Here is a 24,400-nt window from a genome sequence, read left to right as displayed (position 1 = left end):
GCCACTTGCCACCAGTTTGGCCATATTTCAGAGCTGCAACATCACTGGAGTGCCCAAAAGCACAAGGTGTGCAATACTCAGAGACATGGCCAAGGTAAGAAAGGCTGAAAGACGACCACCACTGAACAAGACACACAAGCTGAAACGTCAAGACTGGGCCAAGAAATATCTCAAGACTGATTTTTCTAAGGTTTTATGGACTGATGAAATGAGAGTGAGTCTTGATGGGCCAGATGGATGGGCCCGTGGCTGGATTGGTAAAGGGCAGAGAGCTCCAGTCCGACTCAGACGCCAGCAAGGTGGAGGTGGAGTACTGGTTTGGGCTGGTATCATCAAAGATGAGCTTGTGGGGCCTTTTCGGGTTGAGGATGGAGTCAAGCTCAACTCCCAGTCCTACTGCCAGTTTCTGGAAGACACCTTCTTCAAGCAGTGGTACAGGAAGAAGTCTGCATCCTTCAAGAAAAACATGATTTTCATGCAGGACAATGCTCCATCACAAACGTCCAAGTACTCCACAGCGTGGCTGGCAAGAAAGGGTATAAAAGAAGAAAATCTAATGACATGGCCTCCTTGTTCACCTGATCTGAACCCCATTGAGAACCTGTGGTCCATCATCAAATGTGAGATTTACAAGGAGGGAAAACAGTACACCTCTCTGAACAGTGTCTGGGAGGCTGTGGTTGCTGCTGCACGCAATGTTGATGGTGAACAGATCAAAACACTGACAGAATCCATGGATGGCAGGCTTTTGAGTGTCCTTGCAAAGAAAGGTGGCTATATTGGTCACTGATTTGTTTTTGTTTTGTTTTTGAATGTCAGAAATGTATATTTGTGAATGTTGAGATGTTATATTGGTTTCACTGGTAAAAATAAATAATTGAAATGGGTATATATTTGTTTTTTGTTAAGTTGCCTAATAATTATGCACAGTAATAGTCACCTGCACACACAGATATCCCCCTAAAATAGCTATAACTAAAAACAAACTAAAAACTACTTCCAAAAATATTCAGCTTTGATATTAATGAGTTTTTTGGATTCATTGAGAACATGGTTGTTGTTCAATAATAAAATTAATCCTCAAAAATACAACTTGCCTAATAATTCTGCACTCCCTGTATATATAGATATACAGTATATATACATATTTAGACATGTATATGTATGTATCTCTATGTTTAAGCCCTTTGCAGTCTTTTTTTCTAACACCTGGGGCCCCATCCGATATGCAGCGTCGCCCGCAAAAGCCGGTGACGCCGGTTTTTGCACGGGTTTGGTATCACATATACGGCGTAGCATACAAGTTACGCGCGTATATTTCAGCCTGACTGACATAGAAAACACGCGCAATTTGGTATCCAATATACAGCGTAAGGACTTACGCGCACAGAATTCAGATAATCTACTCCATTCTCATCTCGCCACAAATTGCAGGTGCAGCAACCCTTGCACTAACTTATAAACCAACGTAACTCTCTGAAGGCCTCACAAATGCATGCTCAACAACATACACATCAGCAGCTTGATCTCAAACAGTTAAACCTCTTCCAAGCATTTATTATTCCTGCCCCTGCAAGTGTGTCAAGTGTATCAAACCAATCACAAACAGCACAACCTCTAAACAGGAAGCCTAAAAAACCCGCCAATGCACATCCTCATTAGCCATCATGTTTCCCCTGCTTTCCATAGAGAGGCAGCATCATGGGGCACAAGGGGTGCATCATGGGGCACAAGGGGTGCATCATGGGGCACAAGGGGTGCTATACATGCTGATTCCATAGTTGCTGCTGGGGTCCCTGGTCATGGTGCTGCCCCTGCTGCTGCCCCTGCTGAAGATGGTCATCGAATTACATACTGCGGATTTCCACTGCATGTAAGTGAAACTACTACATCCCACCCCCCTTCCCTTAACCACCCTAATTACTGAAAATATCTCATTAGTTTAATTCATGTTTAGGTCACTATGATTTATTAACTATCATTAAGAAGAATGAAAATGGATGTTTATACCTTATGTTCACACCTTCTGTAAATACATTATTATTTAGATATATATACCCATGTGCAGGGATAGGCAAGGTGTCCTTCACTAAAGGTCTTTACTTTAGAAAATGTCCGCCACAGCCTTGGCTCATGCCTATCCCTGCCCACGTGTCAATTTCTATTGGATGTGAGAAACCTTGATTTACATCTTATAAGTGAATATTACAATATGTACCCTTCATACACAACTATGTGATGGGGTTTATAGAACATGAATATGTCATAAACATGATATTACCTTTTTTGGACCATTTCCACACAGGCCTTATTATATGTTTTAACAATATTAGTGTACTAAAACGCCCCTCGCATGGATGTGGATGACAATTATATGGTAAATAACAGAGGACAAGATTTATGGTGAACTATAAGAATATTTATTTCTTTTTAGGCTTCTTGGATGAGGGGGCTGAGGTGACTGTAGTGGATTTTCTTGTTCTCCTGGTTTGTGAAGATTCAGATGATTCTGCTGGAGTGCTGGCCACAGATGATAGGCTGGAGGCAGTGTCTTGCTGGTGTGTAAAGTGCTCAACCAACACACCCAAGAGTTGATTTTGTTCCCGCCATCTATTGTCCATCTGCATCTGCATATCAGACAGAATTCTCATAATCTGCGACTGGTTTTGAACAATTCCATTTAATGATGCTGCCATGTCCCTCTGCAGCTCTATGCTACACTTGAGTAAACTCTCTTGGCTCCTGTGAAACCTCTGTTGGCCTCTTTGTCTGCTTTCGCAGCTTGTTATGAGCCTCCTCTAGAGTGAAATGTATTCCTCACCCAGGGAAGAATACAGTGCATCCACCGGCTTTTGAGCAGCAGGGCTTCTAGGTGCTTCAGGTGCAGGTTCAGCTGCATCTGCTGGTGCTTGAGGTGCAGGTTCAGCTGCATCTGCTGGTGCTTGTGGGACATCTTCAGCTACATCTGCTGGTGCTTGAGGGACATCTTCAGCTGCATCTGCTGGTGCTTGTGGGACATCTTCGGCTGCATCTGCTGGTGCTTGAGTACTTTCAGATATATGCTCATCTGCAGATGGTGGAGCTCTCCCAAGGGAAGAGGATGGTGGAGCTCTCCCAAGGGAAGAGGATGGTGGAGCTCTCAGGGTGGATTGGTAGTCCCATTGATGACTAGTGTGTAACCACTCAGCCTGTCCAGTTTGCACATCTTGTAACATACCTTGTGTGTAAAAGCCATGACTGCCCTGATATTGTGTTGGGGGGGGGGGGTAAAGACATGGACCCTTTGTGGCTGACTTGGCTCCCCCTCAAAGCCAAAAGAAGAATATTCATCTGGCCAGGAATTTTGCCAGGGGTCATATGTCAATGGTGGTGGCATGACTTCCGGGTCCTCAACTGAAGCCATCCAACCCTGCTCATGCCTGGGAGCATAATGTTCATGTGGTTGCCTGAAGGCTGGTGGTGGTGGCTGCATGCCTGTGACTGGTGGTGGAGGTGGCTGCATGCCTGTGACTGGTGGTGGTGGTGGAGGTGGCGGCATGCCTGTTTGCATCCTGGTGACAGGAGGTTCTGTGGAGGAGTCAAATGATGAGAGGGATTAGTACAGTCATATATATGTCCATGTGGGCATACAATATACATTGATACCTGCTAGGGCCTATACTCATTCTCATGTCAAACTCTATAACATGCATGTGCACAATGTGATTTGTGATATGAGGGATTTTAATCTGCACAGTATACAGGTATGTATTTCATACAATAGTTATGGGTACATGTCAATGATGGAAAAAATGTGTTCTTTAAGTGACACTATGGTCACACAATTTACTTTAGCCTGATGTAGGCACAGAACCTGCTTTCAGAGCTAAAAGTATTGTGATGGCTATAGTGTCCATTTACTGAAAACTCTATATGTGGCTTGTGGCCTGTGTTACTCTGAGACATGTTAGTATTGCACTATCCCACCTCATATCATGAATTGCATTGTGTTAAGTAGCATTAATGTCAAATATAATTGTAGATGTTTTTGTTAGTAGGCCAAATACCATGCTCTTCATTGTGTACATGAATGTGTGACATTAAAGGATGTTATATCTCAAATACATATCATACTGGTGTGTGGGATGTTACTCACCAGCATGATGTGCTGTGGTTGCAGCCCATGAGTCACGAGCCCCTGGAAGTCCATGGACTGCTGTGATACTCAGGGACCTGCGTATCATCTCCTGCCAGGTGTTGTATTCTTTTTCCAGGGGTGGACCACCACCTGTTCCCCTCTGGTGCATGGTTTCCTGCCCCATCTTCTCTTTCACCCACCTTTATTTAAGGCCCTTAACAGTCCTCCTCTGCGGGGCCACACTGTTGACGGCATCCTCTACTGCCAACCATGCTGTTTTACGCCTTCTGGCAACGCTTTTGCCCTTCTCCTGGCCAAAGAGGGCACTGTGATTGTCTATGATGGCCTGGACTAGGGCAACATTCTCATCGAATGAGAAGTTCGGACATCTCATCCTCTGTGGACACATGGCTTGCTCCCTGTGATGTCCCTGGTGTGGGTTCCTCCCTATCCTCTCTCTCCTCCCCCCTTCTGTCCCCATGTGCACCCTCTGTCCCTCTCCTTGATGTGCCTGGTCTCTGGGGCTCTCGGGCATCTCCCATCATCCCTTCTAGCTCTCCCTCTCCCGACTCCACTTACTCCCTGACGGGGACCCTACTGCTCCTCCTGTCCTCTACAATGCTCCTCTCCCTGCCACTCCTCTCCCCTCCTCCCCTCCGCCCTACCTCTTCCTGCCATCCTCACACTACACACACTCATACTCACTCCCAGTTCAATCACACACAATCACAACCAAACACTCAGCCTATCACACTGTAAAATTGAAATAAAATGTGTGAGGTGTTAGAAAAAAAAAGTGTTGTGTATTTTGTATATATATGTATGCAATATGTGTGCAATATGTAAAAATATGTGTAAGTGTACAAGCTTTACCAACCAACAATGCAACCTAACTCCTCTGTTTGCGCCTCTCTCTCTACTCTGACTAATCCTCCACTCCACTGTAGTGTGCTGTAGCTCAACGAACCATCCAAACACACTGAAGAAAATGGCGGCTGCGCATGGGTTTATATATGACTTTTGAATAGCGTAATTACGTGTCGCATTTTTAGATGGAGTTGCGGGTGATTTTTACGACTGTTAGCCTAATTTGCATAAAACTACTCTTCATTGAGACTTTACGTGGATAAAATACAGGCGTAAGTTACTTGCGACGAGTAAAATGTGTATTTGCGCACTTTTCGGAAGAACGCCAGTTTCTCCTACTTACGCCAGTTTAGCATCTAACGGCGCAGTATATTTAATACCCCGATGTGCGAGGTAAAATTACGGGTGGCGCGGGTTCCCTCGCTTGCACCAAAAACTACGCCGTATATCGGATCGCCCCCCTGAGACCTTATATCTTTGAGCCCTTATAACTTTTTTGTGCAATTTTATTTAAATGTTTATTAGATGGTGTTATTATGAGTGTAACTGTTCTTTGTAATGTATTTTTGACGTGTTTTGTGACACTTTTTTGTTTTTGCTCTGAGGCCACTCTATCATGATGTTTTACTAGAGAATATAAGCTTGTCCGTCTCATTTTTGTATTGCGCCCTATAGTTTCAATTGATAGAGCAGAGTGTGCTATCATCGCTCATGTTACAAATCGTGACTTATGTGATGTGTTTGAGCTCAACACATAATAGTGCTGAAAAATGTAGTGCTTCTAGAGACCTAAAGTAATGTGTTAGGGCTAGAATAAAAGTACATGTATAATATATTATTGTATACACATACACACTTATATAAAGATTTTTACAATACATGTTTAAAATGTGATTTAAAGGGATATGGTATATAACAAGGTGTTGAAGTGGGAAGGGCTCAACGGTGTTTATGTATGTGTGTGGATTTGTATCTGTGAACATATATGTATGTATGTGTGTGCACACATACATACATACACATATAAATGTACACAAATACATATATAGCCCTTCCCAGTACACCCTGCCATACCATATATCCTATATAATAAAAGGCCAAGTGTGTTTGTGCGAAGCTGTCATGCGCAGTAGAGACTGCGCGCGAGGACAAACACACCTGGCTTTCCAACTGACCTCCTCCTGGCATCTGGCGTCATGTGTGGGGGAGTGGGCGTGGCCGACCAGGTGTGGCGTGGGTGTGGGCGGGCGTGGTGTGGGTGGGGCCGGGCGTGACGTAAGTGGGGCCAGACATGGCAGGGGCGGGGCCAGATGCCGACTGCAGTCAGTGAGACTGAGAGCTCTAAAAAGGGGGGATAGAGAGAGCAGCAGAAGAGGGGGGATAAATAGAGGGGGAGAGGGCACAAAAGAGAGAGGGAGAGAGCACAAAAGAGAGGGGGGAGAGAGCACAAAAGAGAGGGGGGAGAGAGCACAAAAGAGAGGGGGCGATAGCACAAAAGAGAGGGGGGAGAGAGCACAAAAGAGAGGGGGAGAGAGCACAAAGAGAGGGGGGAGAGAGCACAAAAGAGAGGGGGAGAGAGCACAAAAGAGAGGGGGAGAGAGCACAAAAGAGAGGGGTTAGAGAGCACAAAAAAGAAGGGGGAGAGAGCACAAAATAGAGGGGGGAGAGAGCACAAAAGAGAGGGGGGAGAGAGCACAAAAGAGAGGGGGGAGAGAGCACAAAAGAGAGCGGGAGAGAGCACAAAAGAGAGGGGGGAGAGAGCACAAAAGAGAGGGGGGAGAGAGCACAAAAGAGAGGGGGGAGAGAGCACAAAAGAGAGGGGGAGAGAGCACAAAAGAGAGGGGAGAGAGCACAAAAGAGAGGGGGGGAGAGGGCACAAAAAAGAGGGGGAGAGCACAAAAGAGAGGGGGGAGAGAGCACAAAAGAGAGGGGGGAGAGAACACAAAAGAGAGGGGGAGAGAGCACAAAAGAGAGGAGGGGAGAGAGCACAAAAGAGAGGGGGAGAGGGCACAAAAGAGAGGGGGAGAGAGCACAAAAGAGAGGGAGAGAGCACAAAAGAGAGGGGGAGAGAGCACAAAAGAGAGGGGAGAGAGCACAAAAGAGAAGAGGGGAGAGAGAACAAAAGAGAGGGGGAGAGGGCACAAAAGAGAGGGGGAGAGAGCACAAAAGAGAGGGAGAGAGCACAAAAGAGAGGGGGAGAGAGCACAAAAGAGAGGGGGGAGAGAGCACAAAAGAGAGGGGGGAGAGAGCACAAAAGAGAGGGGGGAGAGAGCACAAAAGAGAGCGGGAGAGAGCACAAAAGAGAGGGGGGAGAGAGCACAAAAGAGAGGGGGGAGAGAGCACAAAAGAGAGGGGGAGAGAGCACAAAAGAGAGGGGAGAGAGCACAAAAGAGAGGGGGGAGAGGGCACAAAAAAGAGGGGGAGAGCACAAAAGAGAGGGGGGGAGAGAGCACAAAAGAGAGGGGGAGAGAGCACAAAAGAGAGGAGGGGAGAGAGCACAAAAGAGAGGGGGAGAGGGCACAAAAGAGAGGGGGAGAGAGCACAAAAGAGAGGGAGAGAGCACAAAAGAGAGGGGGAGAGAGCACAAAAGAGAGGGGAGAGAGCACAAAAGAGAGGAGGAGAGAGCACAAAAGAGAGGGGGGAGAGAGCACAAAAGAGAGGGGGGAGAGAGCACAAAAGAGAGGGGGGAGAGGGCACAAAAGAGAGGGGGAGAGCACAAAAGAGAGGGGTAGAGCACAAAAGAGAGGGGGGAGAGAGCACAAAAGAGAGGGGGGAGAGAGCACAAAAGAGAGGGGGGAGAGAGAGCACAAAAGAGAGGGGGAGAGGGCACAAAAGAGAGGGGGAGAGGGCACAAAAGAGAGGGGGGAGAGAGCACAAAAGAGAGGGAGAGAGCACAAAAGAGATGGGGAGAGAGCACAAAAGAGAGGGGGAGAGAGCACAAAAGAGAGGGGGAGAGAGCACAAAAGAGAGGGGGGAGAGCACAAAAGAGAGGGGGAGAGCACAAAAGAGAGGGGGGAGAGAGCACAAAAGAGAGGGGAGAGAGCACAAAAGAGAGGGGGGGAGAGAGCACAAAAGAGAGCGGGGAGAGAGCACAAAAGAGAGGGAGAGAGCAAAAAAGAGAGGGGGAGAGAGCACAAAAGAGAGGGGGAGAGAGCACAAAAGAGAGGGGGGAGAGAGCACAAAAGAGAGGGGGGAGAGAGCACAAAAGAGAGGGTGGAGAGAGCACAAAAGAGAGGGGGGAGAGAGCACAAAAGAGAGGGGGGAGAGAGCACAAAAGAGAGGGGGGAGAGAGCACAAAAGAGAGGGGGGAGAGAGCACAAAAGAGAGGGGGAGAGAGCACAAAAGAGAGGGGGGAGAGAGCACAAAAGAGAGGGGGAGAGAGCGCAAAAGAGAGGGGGAGAGAGCGCAAAAGAGAGGGGGGAGAGAGCAAACAAGAGGAGAGAGAGAGCAAACGAGAGGAGAGAGAGAGAGCAAACGAGAGGAGAGAGAGAGCGAACGAGAGGAGAGAGAGAGAGAGCAAACAAGAGGGGGAAGAGAGAGAGAAAAAGAGGGAGAGAGAGCAAAAGAGAGGGGGGAGAGAGCACAAAAGAGAGGGGGAGAGAGCACAAAAGAGAGGGGGAGAGTGCACAAAAGAGAGGGAGAGAGAGAGCAAACGAAAGGAGAGAGAGAGCAAACGAGAGGAGAGAGAGAGCAAACGAGAGGAGAGAGAGAGCAAACAAGAGGGGGAAGAGAGAGAGCAAAAGAGGGAGAGAGAGCAAAAGAGAGGGGGAGAGAGCACAAAAGAGAGGGGGGAGAGAGCACAAAAGAGAGGGGGGAGAGAGCACAAAAGAGAGGGGGGCGAGAGCACAAAAGAGAGGGGGAGAGTGCGCAAAAGAGAGGGAGAGAGAGAGCAAACGAGAGGAGAGAGAGAGCAAACAAGAGGAGAGAGAGAGAGCAAACAAGAGGGGGAAGAGAGAGAGCAAAAGAGGGAGAGAGAGAGAGCAAAAGAGAGGGGGAGAGAGCAAAAGAGAGGGGGAGAGAGCAAAAGAGAGGGGGGAGAGAGAGAGCAAAAGAGAGGGGACAGAGAGGGGAGAGAGAGAGTGCAAAAGAGAGGGGAGAAAGAGAGAGCAAAAGAGAGGGAGAGAGCACAAAAGAGAGGGGGAGAGAGCACAAAAGAGAGGGGGGAGAGCACAAAAGAGAGGGGGAGAGCACAAAAGAGAGGGGGGAGAGAGCACAAAAGAGAGGGGAGAGAGCACAAAAGAGAGGGGGGAGAGAGCACAAAAGAGAGCGGGGAGAGAGCACAAAAGAGAGGGAGAGAGCACAAAAGAGAGGGGGAGAGAGCACAAAAGAGAGGGGGAGAGAGCACAAAAGAGAGGGGGAGAGAGCACAAAAGAGAGGGTGGAGAGAGCACAAAAGAGAGGGGGGAGAGAGCACAAAAGAGAGGGGGGAGAGAGCACAAAAGAGAGGGGGGAGAGAGCACAAAAGAGAGGGGGGAGAGAGCGCAAAAGAGAGGGGGAGAGAGCGCAAAAGAGAGGGGGAGAGAGCGCAAAAGAGAGGGGGGAGAGAGCAAACGAGAGGAGAGAGAGAGCAAACGAGAGGAGAGAGAGAGAGCAAACGAGAGGAGAGAGAGAGCGAACGAGAGGAGAGAGAGAGAGAGCAAACAAGAGGGGGAAGAGAGAGAGAAAAAGAGGGAGAGAGAGCAAAAGAGAGGGGGGAGAGAGCACAAAAGAGAGGGGGAGAGAGCACAAAAGAGAGGGGGAGAGTGCACAAAAGAGAGGGAGAGAGAGAGCAAACGAAAGGAGAGAGAGAGCAAACGAGAGGAGAGAGAGAGCAAACGAGAGGAGAGAGAGAGCAAACAAGAGGGGGAAGAGAGAGAGCAAAAGAGGGAGAGAGAGCAAAAGAGAGGGGGAGAGAGCACAAAAGAGAGGGGGGAGAGAGCACAAAAGAGAGGGGGGAGAGAGCACAAAAGAGAGGGGGGCGAGAGCACAAAAGAGAGGGGGAGAGTGCGCAAAAGAGAGGGAGAGAGAGAGCAAACGAGAGGAGAGAGAGAGCAAACAAGAGGAGAGAGAGAGAGCAAACAAGAGGGGGAAGAGAGAGAGCAAAAGAGGGAGAGAGAGAGAGCAAAAGAGAGGAGGAGAGAGCAAAAGAGAGGGGGAGAGAGCAAAAGAGAGGGGGGAGAGAGAGAGCAAAAGAGAGGGGACAGAGAGGGGAGAGAGAGAGTGCAAAAGAGAGGGGAGAAAGAGAGAGCAAAAGAGAGGGGAGAAAGAGAGAGCAAAAAAGAAGGGAGAAAGAGAGAAAAAGAGAGAGGGGATAGAGAGAGAAAAAGAGAGGGGGGATAGAGAGAGAGCAAGGGGTGGGACCGCTGTACTGCAAAAAATGGCCCGTGTACATGGGCTTTAGGACTAGTATATATATATAAACAGCATAGTTCAAAACTTCACCTTCAGGTTAGTGCACCTTTCGGCTTAGTGTGCATTTGGGTGAGTTTTTCAGCGGGCCCCATATTTTCTGAGATGAACAATGATGTTTACAGCATTCATTGAATTAGTTTTGGAAAGTAATACATAATCAAACTATCAGGGCTGCTGAACAATATTATACATAAAAAAGGCATGAAAGCCCTTTAAAAATATTTTTTTTAATTTATTTTTATTATTAAGTGATGTTCTCTTGGTATCCTTTGTTGAAAAGTATAACTAGGTAGGCTCATGAACAGCAATACGCTACTGGGAGCTAGCTAGTTATTGCTGGCTATGCGCATATGTCTCCTGTTATTGGCTCACCAGATGTCGTCAGCTAGCTGTCAGTAGTGATGTCGCAAACCTAAAAATTTCGGTTCGCGAACGGCGGACTCGAACTTCCGCAACTGTTTGCGAACCGGCGAACAGGGCGAACCGCCATTGACTTCAATAGGCAGGTGAACTTTAAAACCCACAGGGACTCTTTCTGGCCACAATAGTGATGGAAAAGTTGTTTCAAGGGGACTAACACCTGGACTGTGGCATGCCGGAGGGGGATCCATGGCAAAACTCCCACGGAAAATTACATAGTTGATGCAGAGTCTAGTTTTAAGCCATAAAGGGCCTAAATCACCTAACATTCCTAAATTGTTTGGAATAACGTGCTTTAAAACATCAGGTATGATGTTGTATCGATCAGGTAGTGTAAGGGTTACGCCCGCTTGACAGTGACAGACCAAACTCCCCATGTAACGCACCGCAAACAACCGCAAACAGTCCATTTGCACAACCACGAGATAGATAGATTTGATAGATAGATAGATACATAGATTACATAGATCAATAGATGCAATATACATATGATAGATACGAATTACATAGATCAATAGATGCAATATACATTTGATAGATACGAATTACATAGATCAATAGATGCAATATACATTTGATAGATACGAATTACATCGATCAATAGATGCAATATACATTTGATAGATACGAATTACATAGATCAATAGATGCAATATAGACTTGATAGATACGAATTACATAGATCAATAGATGCAATATACATTTGATAGATACGAATTACATAGATTAAAAGATGCAATATACATTTGATAGATACGAATTACATAGATCAAAAGATGCAATATACATTTGATAGATACAAATTACATAGATCAATAGATGCAATATACATTTGATAGATACGAATTACATAGATCAATAGATGCAATATACATTTGATAGATACAAATTACTTAGATCAATAGATGCAATATACATTTGATATATATGAATTACATAGATCAATAGATGCAATATATATTTGATAGATACGATTGATAGTTAGATAGATTTGATTGATAAATAGATATTTTTGATAGATAGATAATTTCCCAGACAGAGAATTACAAGACGTGCGGTCTTGGACCCATGGAAAGGTTCCCAGAGGCAGTTGCGGTGCCAGGGGACGTATATATGGCATGGATTTTCGGAACCCTGAGATGGAAAAAGATCCTTGGTTGGTCCTCCTGCTTCAAATTTGGGGCACTGCGCGTGCAATCTATTGTGCCACCAGATATGAGTGGTGTGTTAAGTAGTACTATTCTTAGCAGTTTAATACCTGTTACTCCCCCTATTGGGGGAGGTGTATATGGCATGGAGTTTAGGAACCGGGAGATGGAAAAAGATGCTTGGTCGGTGTAATGCAATATATCAACTCAGTTTATATATTAAATATTGCACTTGAAATACTTTAGGATAAAACAGAAGTATGCTGTAATATGTTTTGTTACACCTTTCCTTTGTTAAAACTACATGGAAGTAATAACTAATATAGAGAGGTGTATTTATAGTTAAAGTATCTAGCAAGGCAGATAAGCAAATCTCTTATGGAGAGAAATGCTGTAGTGAAAGAGCAATAATACTTCCGGAGACTGGCAGCACAGAAAATATCTTGAGCGTTATATTTAAGGAAGGTTCACAAGTTAAAGTCAAATTCAGTATTATGGTAATTCAAACTGTGTATGAATTCTTGGATCAGGTATACCATAAGAAGTTCAAAATGGAAAAGATTTACCTAGTGTCCGGTAAGTAACGAGTCCTCCTGTGTGTGTAGCGAGCTGCAACCGCAGATCCGTTGTAGTCAGACTTGCGCCTTGCTTCTGTGGCGTCTGACGTCAGACAGTGAGAGACGGCGGAATGCCGTGGAGCGAACAAGCTATGCGGAGGAGAGATGATGAAAGGTATTTACTTTAGGATTCGGTAAAAGTCACTACTCACAAAAATATGGGAGGTATATCCAGTATAGGGTTTAGATAGTTCCTGAAGGAGATTGTTGAACAGGATCGGACACAGACACAGAGTGGGGAAACTGTGGTGAACAGGTAAGAAGCGATAGGAAGGCGGCAGGTACTTAAATCCGGAGATGTGCATAAACATTCAGTGTAGAAGCTGGTAGAAAGTTGTACTCAATCACAGGAGTTAAAGAACGTCACGGAATTTAGGAGCTTAGATAGGAGTAACTTCAAAGGAGTCAAACAAAATACTAAGCACTGAATGAGAGGTGTGCAGGTGTTTTGTAAGGGGCGTATGCGTTTGATTGGTCAAAAATCCTTAAAGGAGCATGCTGCATATCAATATCCTGACAGTCGGTCCTCCTACTTCAAATTTGGCCGAAACACAAGTGGCTGTCACAAAACAGTCCGCCCACGAGATCGATAGATTTGATAGATAGATACATAGATTACATAGATCAATAGATGCAATATACATTTGATAGATACGAATTACATAGATCAATAGATGCAATATACATTTGATAGATACAAATTACATAGATCAATAGATGCAATATACATTTGATAGATACGAATTACATAGATCAAAAGATGCAATATACATTTGATAGATACGAATTACATAGATCAATAAATGCAATATACATTTGATAGATACGAATTACATAGATCAATAGATGCTATATACATTTGATAGATACGAATTACATAGATCAATAGATGCAATATACATTTGATAAATACGATTTACATAGATCAATAGATGCAATATACATTTGATATATACAAATTATATAGATCAATATATGCAATATATATTTGATAGATACGATTGATAGTTAGATAGATTTGATAGATAAATAGATATATTTGATAGATAGATAATTTCCCAGACAGAGAATTACAAGACGTGCGGTATTGGACCCATGGTAAGGTTCCCAGAGGCAGTTGCGGTGCCAGGGGACGTGTATATGGCATGGATTTTCGGAAACCGGGAGATGGAAAAAGATGCTTGGTCGGTCCTCCTGCTTCAAATTTGGGGCACTGCACGTGCAATCTATTGTGACACCAGATATGAGTGGTGTGTTAAGTAATACTATTCTTAGCAGTTTAATACCTGTTACTCCCCCTATTGGGGGAGGTGTATATGGCATGGATTTTAGGAACCGGGAGATGGAAAAAGTTGCTTGATCGGTCCTCCTACTTCAAATTTGGCCGAAACACAAGTGGCTGTCACAAAACAGTCCGGCCACAAGATTAATAGATTTGATAGATAGATAGATACACAGATTACATAGATCAATAGATGCAATATACATTTGATAGATACGAATTACATAGATCAATAGATGCAATATACATTTGATAGATACGGATTACATAGATCAATAGATGCAATATACATTTGATAGATACGAATTACATATATCAATAGATGCAATATACATTTGATAGATACGAATTACATAGATCAAAAGATGCAATATACATTTGATAGATACAAATTACATAGATCAATAGATGCAATATATATTTGATAGATACGATTGATAGTTAGATAGATTCGTTAGATAAATAGATAGATTTGATAGATATATAGTTTCCCTGACAGAGAATTACAAGACGTGCGGGCTGGGACCCATGGTAAGGTTCCCAGAGGCAGTTGCGGCACCAGGGGACGTGTATATGGCATGGATTTTCGGAACCGGGAGATGGAAAAAGATGCTTGGTCGGTCCTCCCGCTTCAAATTTGGGGTACTGCGCGTGCAATCTATTGTGCCACCAGATATGAGTGGTGTGTTAAGTAGTACTATTCTTAGCAGTTTAATACCTGTTACTCCCCCTATCGGGGGAGGTGTATACGGCATGGATTTTAGGAACCGGGAGATGGAAAAAGATGCTTGGTCGGTCCTCCTACTTCAAATTTGGCCGAAAAACACAAGTGGCTGTCACAAAACAGTCCGGCCACAAGATTGATAGATTTTATAGATAGATACACAGATTACATAGATCAATAGATGCAATATGCATTTGATAGATACGAATTACATAGATCAATAGATGCAATATACATTTGATAGATAAGGATTACATAGATCAATAGATGCAATATACATTTGATAGATACGAATTACATAGATCAATAGATGCAATATACATTTGATAGATACAAATTACATAGATCAATAGATGCAATATACATTTGATAGATACGAATTACATAGACCAAAAGATGCAATATACATGTGATAGATACGAATTACATAGATCAATAGATGCAATATACATTTGATAGATACGAATTACATAGATCAATAGATGCTATATACATTTGATAGATACGAATTACATAGATCAATAGATGCAATATACATTTGATAAATACGATTTACATAGATCAATAGATGCAATATACATTTGATATATACAAATTACATAGATCAATAGATGCAATATATATTTGATAGATACGATTGATAGTTAGATAGATTTGATAGATAAATAGATATATTTGATAGATAGATAATTTCCCAGACAGAGAATTACAAGACGTGCGGTATTGGACCCATGGTAAGGTTCCCAGAGGCAGTTGCGGCGCCAGGGGACGTGTATATGGCATGGATTTTCGGAACCCGGGAGATGGAAAAAGATGCTTGGTCGGTCCTCCTGCTTCAAATTTGGGGCACTGCACGTGCAATCTATTGTGACCCCAGATATGAGTGGTGTGTTAAGTAATACTATTCTTAGCAGTTTAATACCTGTTACTCCCCCTATTGGGGGAGGTGTATATGGCATGGATTTTAGGAACCGGGAGATGGAAAAAGTTGCTTGGTCGGTCCTCCTACTTCAAATTTGGCCGAAACACAAGTGGCTGTCACAAAACAGTCCGGCCACAAGATTGATAGATTTGATAGATAGATAGATATACAGATTACATAGATCAATAGATGCAATATACATTTGATAGATACGAATTACATAGATCAATAGATGCAATATACATTTGATAGATACGGATTACATAGATCAATAGATGCAATATACATTTGATAGATACGAATTACATAGATCAATAGATGCAATATACATTTGATAGATACGAATTACATAGATCAAAAGATGCAATATACATTTGATAGATACAAATTACATAGATCAATAGATGCAATATATATTTGATAGATACGATTGATAGTTAGATAGATTCGTTAGATAAATAGATATATTTGATAGATATATAGTTTCCCTGACAGAGAATTACAAGACGTGCGGGCTGGGACCCATGGTAAGGTTCCCAGAGGCAGTTGCGGCACCAGGGGACGTGCATATGGCATGGATTTTCGGAACCGGGAGATGGAAAAAGATGCTTGGTCGGTCCTCCCGCTTCAAACTTGGGGCACTGCGCGTGCAAACTATTGTGCCACCAGATATGAGTGGTGTGTTAAGTAGTACTATTCTTAGCAGTTTAATACCTGTTACTCCCCCTATCGGGGGAGGTGTATACGGCATGGATTTTAGGAACCGGGAGATGGAAAAAGATGCTTGGTCGGTCCTCCTACTTCAAATTTGGCCGAAACACAAGTGGCTGTCACAAAACAGTCCGGCCACAAGATTGATAGATTTGATAGATAGATACACAGATTACATAGATCAATAGATGCAATATGCATTTGATAGATACGAATTACATAGATCAATAGATGCAATATACATTTGATAGATACGGATTACATAGATTAATAGATGCAATATACATTTGATAGATACGAATTACATATATCAATAGATGCAATATACATTTGATAGATACGAATTACATAGATCAAAAGATGCAATATACATTTGATAGATACAAATTACATAGATCAATAGATGCAATATATATTTGATAGATACGATTGATAGTTAGATAGATTCGTTAGATAAATAGATAGATTTGATAGATATATAGTTTCCCTGACAGAGAATTAAAAGATGTGCGGGCTGGGACCCATGGTAAGGTTGCCAGAGGCAATTGCGGCACCAGGGGACGTGTATATGGCATGGATTTTCAGAACCGGAAGATGGAAAAAGATGCTTGGTCGGTCCTCCCGCTTCAAATTTGGGGCACTGCGCGTGCAATCTATTGTGCCACCAGATATGAGTGGTGTGTTAAGTAGTACTATTCTTAGAAGTTTAATACCTGTTACTCCCCCTATCGGGGGAGGTGTATATGGCATGGATTTTAGGAACCGGGAGATGGAAAAAGATGCTTGGTCGGTCCTCCTACTTCAAATTTGGCCGAAACACAAGTGGCTGTCACAAAACAGTCCGGCCACGAGATAGATAGATTTGATAGATAGATACATAGATTACATAGATCAATAGATGCAATATACATTTGATAGATACAAATTACATAGATCAAAAGATGCAATATATATTTGATAGATACGAATTACATAGATCAAAAGATGCAATATACATTTGATAGATACGAATTACATAGATCAAAAGATGCAATATACATTTGATAGATACGAATTACATGGATCAAAAGATGCAATATACATTTGATAGATACGAATTACATAGATCAATAGATGCAATATACATTTGATAGATACGAATTGCATAGATCAATAGATGCAATATACATTTGATAGATACGATTGATAGTTAGATAGATTTGATAGATATATAATTTCCCAGACAGAGAATTACAAAGACGTGCGGGCTGAGACCCATGGTAAGGTTACTTCCTTTTGCACAATCGAGTACAGGTTGGGGTCCGGGATTGCCTTTTGTGCAAAGAAATTGTGGCCGGTACGAATTACAGAGATCAAAAGATGCAATATACATTTGATAGATAAGAATTACATAGATCAAAAGATGCAATATACATTTGATAGATACGAATTACATAGATCAAAAGATGCAATATACATTTGATAGATACGAATTACATAGATCAATAGATGCAATATACATTTGATAGATATGAATTACATAGATCAATAGATGCAATATACATTTTTTTAGATACGAATTACATAGATCAATAGATGCAATATACATTTGATAGATATGATTTTAAAGAGTGTGTGTCACCATAAGCTTACTGGTGTGTTTGTAAAAGCTAGTCCTGAGTGAAATAAAGCAATAGTAGTAGTTCCTTCTGGAACAGGTAGTCCTGTCTGATTCTTTCAGGTATACCAGTTGCAGAGGTTCTGACCCTGCATTCTGGCTGCACCTCTCCCTGCAAGAGAGATCTGTTACAGAGTCTGTGGGCTTGTATGCAAAGAGCTGGCCTGCCTGAAAGGAGCAGCAAGGCAGAGGGATCTATTCCTGCCTAGAAGAAACCAGAGGGCACGCTACCTGCTGGAAGTGTGCAGTGAGGCAGAGGGATCTATTCCTGCCTAGAAACAGACAGGCCGTAGGGGACGCTACCTGCCTGGGAGCCCACTGAGACCAGCCCAGCTGGGGGAGATACAGCCGTTGGCTTGACCCTGGTCTCAGCCACGATAGCCCTGGTCCTACTATTTGGAGGCAGAGGGATCTATTCCTGCCAAGAAGCAGCCTGGCAGGGGGATTTATTCCTGCCTAGAAGCAGACAGGCAGAGGGGACGATACCTGCCAAGAAGACGCTAACTGACTGGGAGTCCACTGAGACCAGCCCAGCTGGGGGAGATACAGCCGCTGGCTTGACCCCAGTCTCAGCAACTATATCTCTGGTCCCACTATCCGGTGGCCACCCCTGGGTTTGGACAGAGGAAGGGAGACCGCTACATCCGGGAGATGGGAAAAGATGCTTGGACACCCAGTACAGGTCGTTCTCCTTCAGCCTTTTTATACGAGGGTCCCCAACCCTCAACAGGCACGACAGCATGAAAGACCCCATATGCCATGACTTCCTTTTGCACAATCAAGTACAGGTATGGCATCGATTTTAGGAACCCGGAGATAATTTTTAGGAACCTGGAGATGGAAAAAGATGCTTGGACACCCAGTACAGGTCGTTCTCCTTCAGCCTTTTTATACGAGGATCCCCGACCCTCAACAGGCACGACAGCATGAAAGACCCCACATGCCATGACTTCCTTTTGCACAATCGAGTACAGGTATGGCATCGTTTTTAGGAACCCGGAGATAATTTTTAGGAACCGGGAGATGGAAAAAGATACTTGGTCGGTCCTCCTACTTCAAATTTGGGGCACTGCGCATGCAATCTACTGTGCCACCAGATATGAGTGGTGTGTTAAGTAGTACTATTCTTAACAGTTTAATCCCTGTTATGTGCCTTTTTTTTGGTTTGGGTTTTGTAGCCCCAGTGCAGCACCAGAGGCCAGAAATATTAGGCATGTACAAATGCCTGAAAAAATAGCTATTGTTGCAGACGCTGCTGTAGCAGCGGCCAGAAAAATTGATGTTTGTTTGACAGTTAGAAAGTGCCCTAAAACATTGCGGCTTGAACCCTAGTTGTTGGCGGATAAGTCACGCAAGTCATCAGGCATTCGAAGATAAAATACAGCAGCGTGTGTACCATTTGTAGCCCAAGGCAGCTCATCTCATCAGGCCTTTTTTACTCTAATGTATCGCACAATGTCAGTCCCTTGGGATCCATCCCTTATTCATTTTAATAAAGGTGAGATAATCAAGACTTTTTTGACCTAGGCAACTTCTCTTCTCAGTGACAATACCTCCTGCTGCACTGAAGGTCCTTTCTGACAGGACACTTGAAGCGGGGCAGGCCAGAAGTTCGATTGCAAATTGGGATAGCTCAGGCCACAGGTCAAGCCTGCACACCCAGTAGTCAAGGGGTCCATCTCTCCTCAGAGTGTCAAGATCCGCAGTTAATGCAAGGTAGTCTGCTACCTGTCGGTTGAGTCTTTCTCTGAGGCTGGATCCCGAAGGGCTGTGGCGATGCATAGGAGTTAAAAAGGTCCGCATGTCCTCCATCAACAACATATCTGGAAAGCGTCCTGTCCTTGCCGGTGTGGTCGTGGGAGGAGGAGGATTACTTTCATCTCTTCCCCTGTTAGATTCCCGTTGTGCTGTGACATCACCCTTATACGCTGTGTAAAGCATACTTTTTAATTTATTTTTGAACTGCTCCATCCTTTCCGACTTGCGGGAATTCGGTAACATTTCAGTCACTTTATGCTTATACCGGGGGTCTAGTAGCGTGGACACCCAGTACAGGTCGTTCTCCAGCTTTTTTATACGAGTGTCCCTCAACAGACACGACAGCATGAAAGACCCCATTTGCACAAAGTTGGATGCCGAGCTAATCATGTCCCGTTCCTCGTCCTCACTGATCTCACTGAAGGTATCTTCTTCCCCCCAGCCACGTACAACACCACGGGTACCAGATAGGTGACAACAATGAGCACCCTGGGATGCCTGTTGTGCTTGGTCTTCCTCCTCCTCCTCAAAGCCACATTCCTCCTCTGACTCCTCTTCCTCACAATCCTCTTCCTGCGCTGGTCCAGCAAGCGATGCTGATAAGGCTGTTTCTGGTGGTGATGGAGACCACAACTCTTCCTCTTCCTCTTCACGCTCATCTACGGCCTGATCCAGCACTCTTCGCAGGGCACGCTCCAGGAAGAAAACAAATGGATGATGTCGCTGATGGTGCCTTCGGTGCGACTGACTAGGTTTGTCACCTCCTCAAAAGGACGCATGAGCCTACAGGCATTGCGCATGAGCGTCCAGTAACGTGGCAAAAAAATCCCCAGCTCCCCAGAGGCTGTCCTAGCACCCCGGTCATACAAATACTCGTTAACAGCTTTTTCTTGTTGTAGCAGGCGGTTGAACATTAGGAGTGTTGAATTCCAACGTGTCGGGCTGTCGCAAATCAAGCAGCTCACTGGCAGGTTGTTTCACTGCTGGATATCTGACAAGTGCGCCATGGCCGTGTAGGAATGCCTGAAATGGCCACACACCTTCCTGGCCTGCTTCAGGACGTCCTGTAAGCCTGGGTACTTATGCACCAAGCATTGTACAATCAGATTACACACATGTGCCATGCACAGCACATGTGTCAACTTGCCCAATTTCAATGCCGCCACCAAATTACTTCCATTGTCAGAAACAACTTTGCCAATCTCCAGTTGGTGCGGAGTCAGCCACTGATCCACCTGTGCGTTCAGGGCGGACAGGAGTGATGGTGCGGTGTGACTCTCTGCTTTCAAGCAAATCAACCCCAAGACGGCGTGACACTGCTGTATCCGGGATGTTGAATAGTACCTGGGGAGCTGGGGGGGGGGGTGCCGTTGATGTGGAGCAAGACGCAGCAGCAGAAGAGGACTCAGCCAAGGAAGAGGTTATGGAAGAGGATGGAGTAGGAGGAGTAGAGGAGGTAGCAGCAGGCCTGCCTGCAAGTCGTGGCGGTGTCACCAACTCCTCTGCAGAGCCATGCATTCCATGCTTGTCAGCCGTCAGCAGGTTTACCCAATGTGCAGTGTAGGTGATATACCTGCCCTGATCATGCTTTGCAGACCAGCTATCAGTGGTCAGATGGACCCTTGCCCCAACGATGTGTGCCAGACATGCCATTACTTCCTTTCGCACAATCGAGTACAGGTTGGGGATTGCCTTTTGTGAAAATAAATTTCGACCGGGTACCTTCCACTGCGGTGTCCCAATAGATACAAATTTTTTGAACGCCTCAGACTCCACCAGCTTGTATTGTAAAAGCTAGCGGCTAAGAGTTCAGACAAGCCAGCTGTCAGACGCCGGGCAAGGGGTGACTTTGGGAAATTGGCTTCTTACACTCAAACATGTCCTTGACAGACACCTGACTGTGGACAGATGAACAGGAACTGCTATGTAAGAGAGACTGAGTGGCGGATGGTTGAGAGGGGGCAAGGAGTACAGCAGTGGTTGACGTGGCTGAAGACTGGACCAGGAGGAGGATGGCAGCTTTGAGTTTGTATGCTGCTTCTACTCAAGTTTTCATCCCATCGGCGTTTGTGATGTGAGACCATGTGCCTTCGCAAAGCAGTTGTACCTAGGTGGGTGTTGGACTTCCCACGACTCAGTTTCTTTTGGCACAGGTTGCAAATGGCATCGCTGTTGTCAGAGGCAGACCGATGCATGCTGTCTGACTGTGCCACTATTTCCTTGCGACAACCTCCACCTGCTTCCAACTCGTCTCCTCCTCTCTGTCTCCCCATCTGAACTTTCCCCCTCTTCTTCTTCTCTTCTAGCGGGCACCCACGTGACATCCATGGACGCATCATCATCAACCGCTTCACTTGTATCTGACAAATCAACAAAGGAAGCAGCAGCGGGTACAACATCACCATCATCATCACACCGTACGTCCATGTCTGTAATGCTGCCTGACTGAGACATATCACTGTTATCTATATCCTCTGTCAATGATGGTTGCGCATCACTTATTTCTTCCAACTGATGTGTCAATAACTCCTCTGACAGATCAAGTGAAGCCGCTGTGGTGCTAGTGTTGGTGGTGGCGGCAGGCGGGCGAGTGGCACTGGTCATTTGAGAGGTGCCCGAAGCTAAGCTGGAGGTGGATGGTGCGTCAAGGTTAGGAGCGGAGGCTGTAGAAGATTGGGTGTCCTGTGTTAGCCATTCAACTAGGTCCTCCTCAGAACTTTTTGCGTTCATGGCACGTGGCCTTTGAACACTGTGCATTATTGTAGGGTCAAAGGGAATCACAGCACCACGACCACGACGGCACCTGCAGGGTGGCCTGCCTCTGCCTGTCATTTTTTTTTTTTATATGTAGACTTACACTACTATTTATCAAAATATGAGTGGTGAAACTGGGCAAGTGGGCACAGTATACGCTGTGAGCCTGACACAAAAAAGCAGACTGATGTTTCACAATCCAAAAAGTTTATTTTTTTTTAAATGTACACTTACACTACTATTAAATAAGATATGAGTGGTGGCACTGGGCAAGTAGGCACAGTATACGCTGTGAGCCTGACACAAAAAGCAGACTGATGTTTCACAGTCAAAAATGTTTATTTTTTAAATATTTAAACTACTGTTACAACAAATATGAGTGGTGCCACAAACTTGGCAAGTGGGCCTGGCACACACGCTGGCAGGCAGGCAAATGCAATAAGATTACAATATCAGACTGATGTTTCACAGTCCAAAAAGTTTTTAAAAAAAATATTTACACTACTGTTACAATAAATATGATTGGTGGCACTAGTTGGCAAGTGGGCCTGGCACACACGCTGGCAGGCAGGCAACTGCAATTAGATTACACTAGCTGAATGATGTTTCACAGTCAAAAAAGGTTTTTTAAAAATATTTACAATACTGTTATAACAAATATGATTGGTGGCACTAGTTGGCAAGTGGGCCTGGCACACACGCTGGCAGGCAGGCAACTGCAATTCGATTGCACTAGCAGACTGATGTTTCACAGTCAAAAAAGTTTTTTTTTTAAATATTTACACTACTGTTACAACAAATATGAGTGGTGCCACTAACTTGGCAAGTGAGCCTGGCACACACGCTGGCAGGCAGGCAACTTCAATTAGATTACACCAGCAGACTGATGTTTCACAGTCAAAACGTTTTTTTTTTAAATATTTACACTACTGTTATAACAAATATGATTGGTGGCACTAGTTGGCAAGTGGGTCTGGCACACACGCTGGCAGGCAGGCAACTGCAATTAGATTACACTAGCTGACTGATGTTTCACAGTCAAAAAAGTTTTTTTAAAAAATATTTACAATACTGTTACAACAAATATGATTGGTGGCACTAGTTGGCAAGTGGGCCTGGCACACATGCTGGCAGGCAGACAACTGCAATTAGATTGCACTAGCTGAATGATGTTTCACAGTCAAAAAAGGTTTTTTTAAAAATATTTACACTACTGTTACAACAAATATGAGTGGTGCCACTAACTTGGCAAGTGAGCCTGGCACACACGCTGGCAGGCAGGCAACTTCAATTAGATTACACTAGCAGACTGATGTTTCACAGTCAAAAAAGTTTTTTAAAAAATATTTACACTACTGTTATAACAAATATGATTGGTGGCACTAGTTGGCAAGTGGGCCTGGCACACACGCTGGCAGGCAGGCAACTGCAATTAGATTACACTAACTGAATGATGTTTCACAGTCAAAAAAGTTTTTTTAAAAATATTTACAATACTGTTATAACAAATATGATTGATGGCACTAGTTGGCAAGTGGGCCTGGCACACACGCTGGCAGGCAGGCAACTGCAATTCGATTGCACTAGCAGACTGATGTTTCACAGTCAAAAAAGTTTTTTTTTAAATATTTACACTACTGTTACAACAAATATGAGTGGTGCCACTAACTTGGCAAGTGGGCCTGGCACACACGCTGGCAGGCAGGCAACTTCAATTAGATTACACTAGCAGACTGATGTTTCACAGTCAAAAAAGTTTTTTTTAAAATATTTACACTACTGTACAACAAATATGAGTGTTGCCACTAACTTGGCAAGTGGGCCTGGCACACACGCTGGCAGGCAGGCAATTTCAATTAGATTACAATAGCAGACTGATGTTTCACAGTCAAAAAAGTTTTTTTTTTAAATATTTACACTACTGTTATAACAAATATGAGTGGTGGTACTAGTTGGCAAGTGGGCCTGGCAAACACGCTGGCAGGCAGGCAACTGCAATTAGATTGCACTAGCTGACTGATGTTTCACAGTCA

At 44.3% G+C, this 24,400-nt stretch overlaps 1 protein-coding gene across 1 annotated transcript in view; it reads right to left on the bottom strand.

The window, feature by feature from the left end:
* Positions 1 to 24,400, bottom strand: part of LOC128653860 (uroplakin-3b-like) — a 162,558-nt gene that overhangs the window by 78,375 nt on the left and 59,783 nt on the right. The window lies entirely within an intron of this gene.

The sequence above is a fragment of the Bombina bombina genome, chromosome 3, assembly GCF_027579735.1.
Source record: "Bombina bombina isolate aBomBom1 chromosome 3, aBomBom1.pri, whole genome shotgun sequence".
Lineage (NCBI taxonomy): Eukaryota > Metazoa > Chordata > Amphibia > Anura > Bombinatoridae > Bombina > Bombina bombina.
Note: the sequence above shows the minus strand (reverse complement) of the source record. Positions and strands in the feature narration are given on the sequence as shown.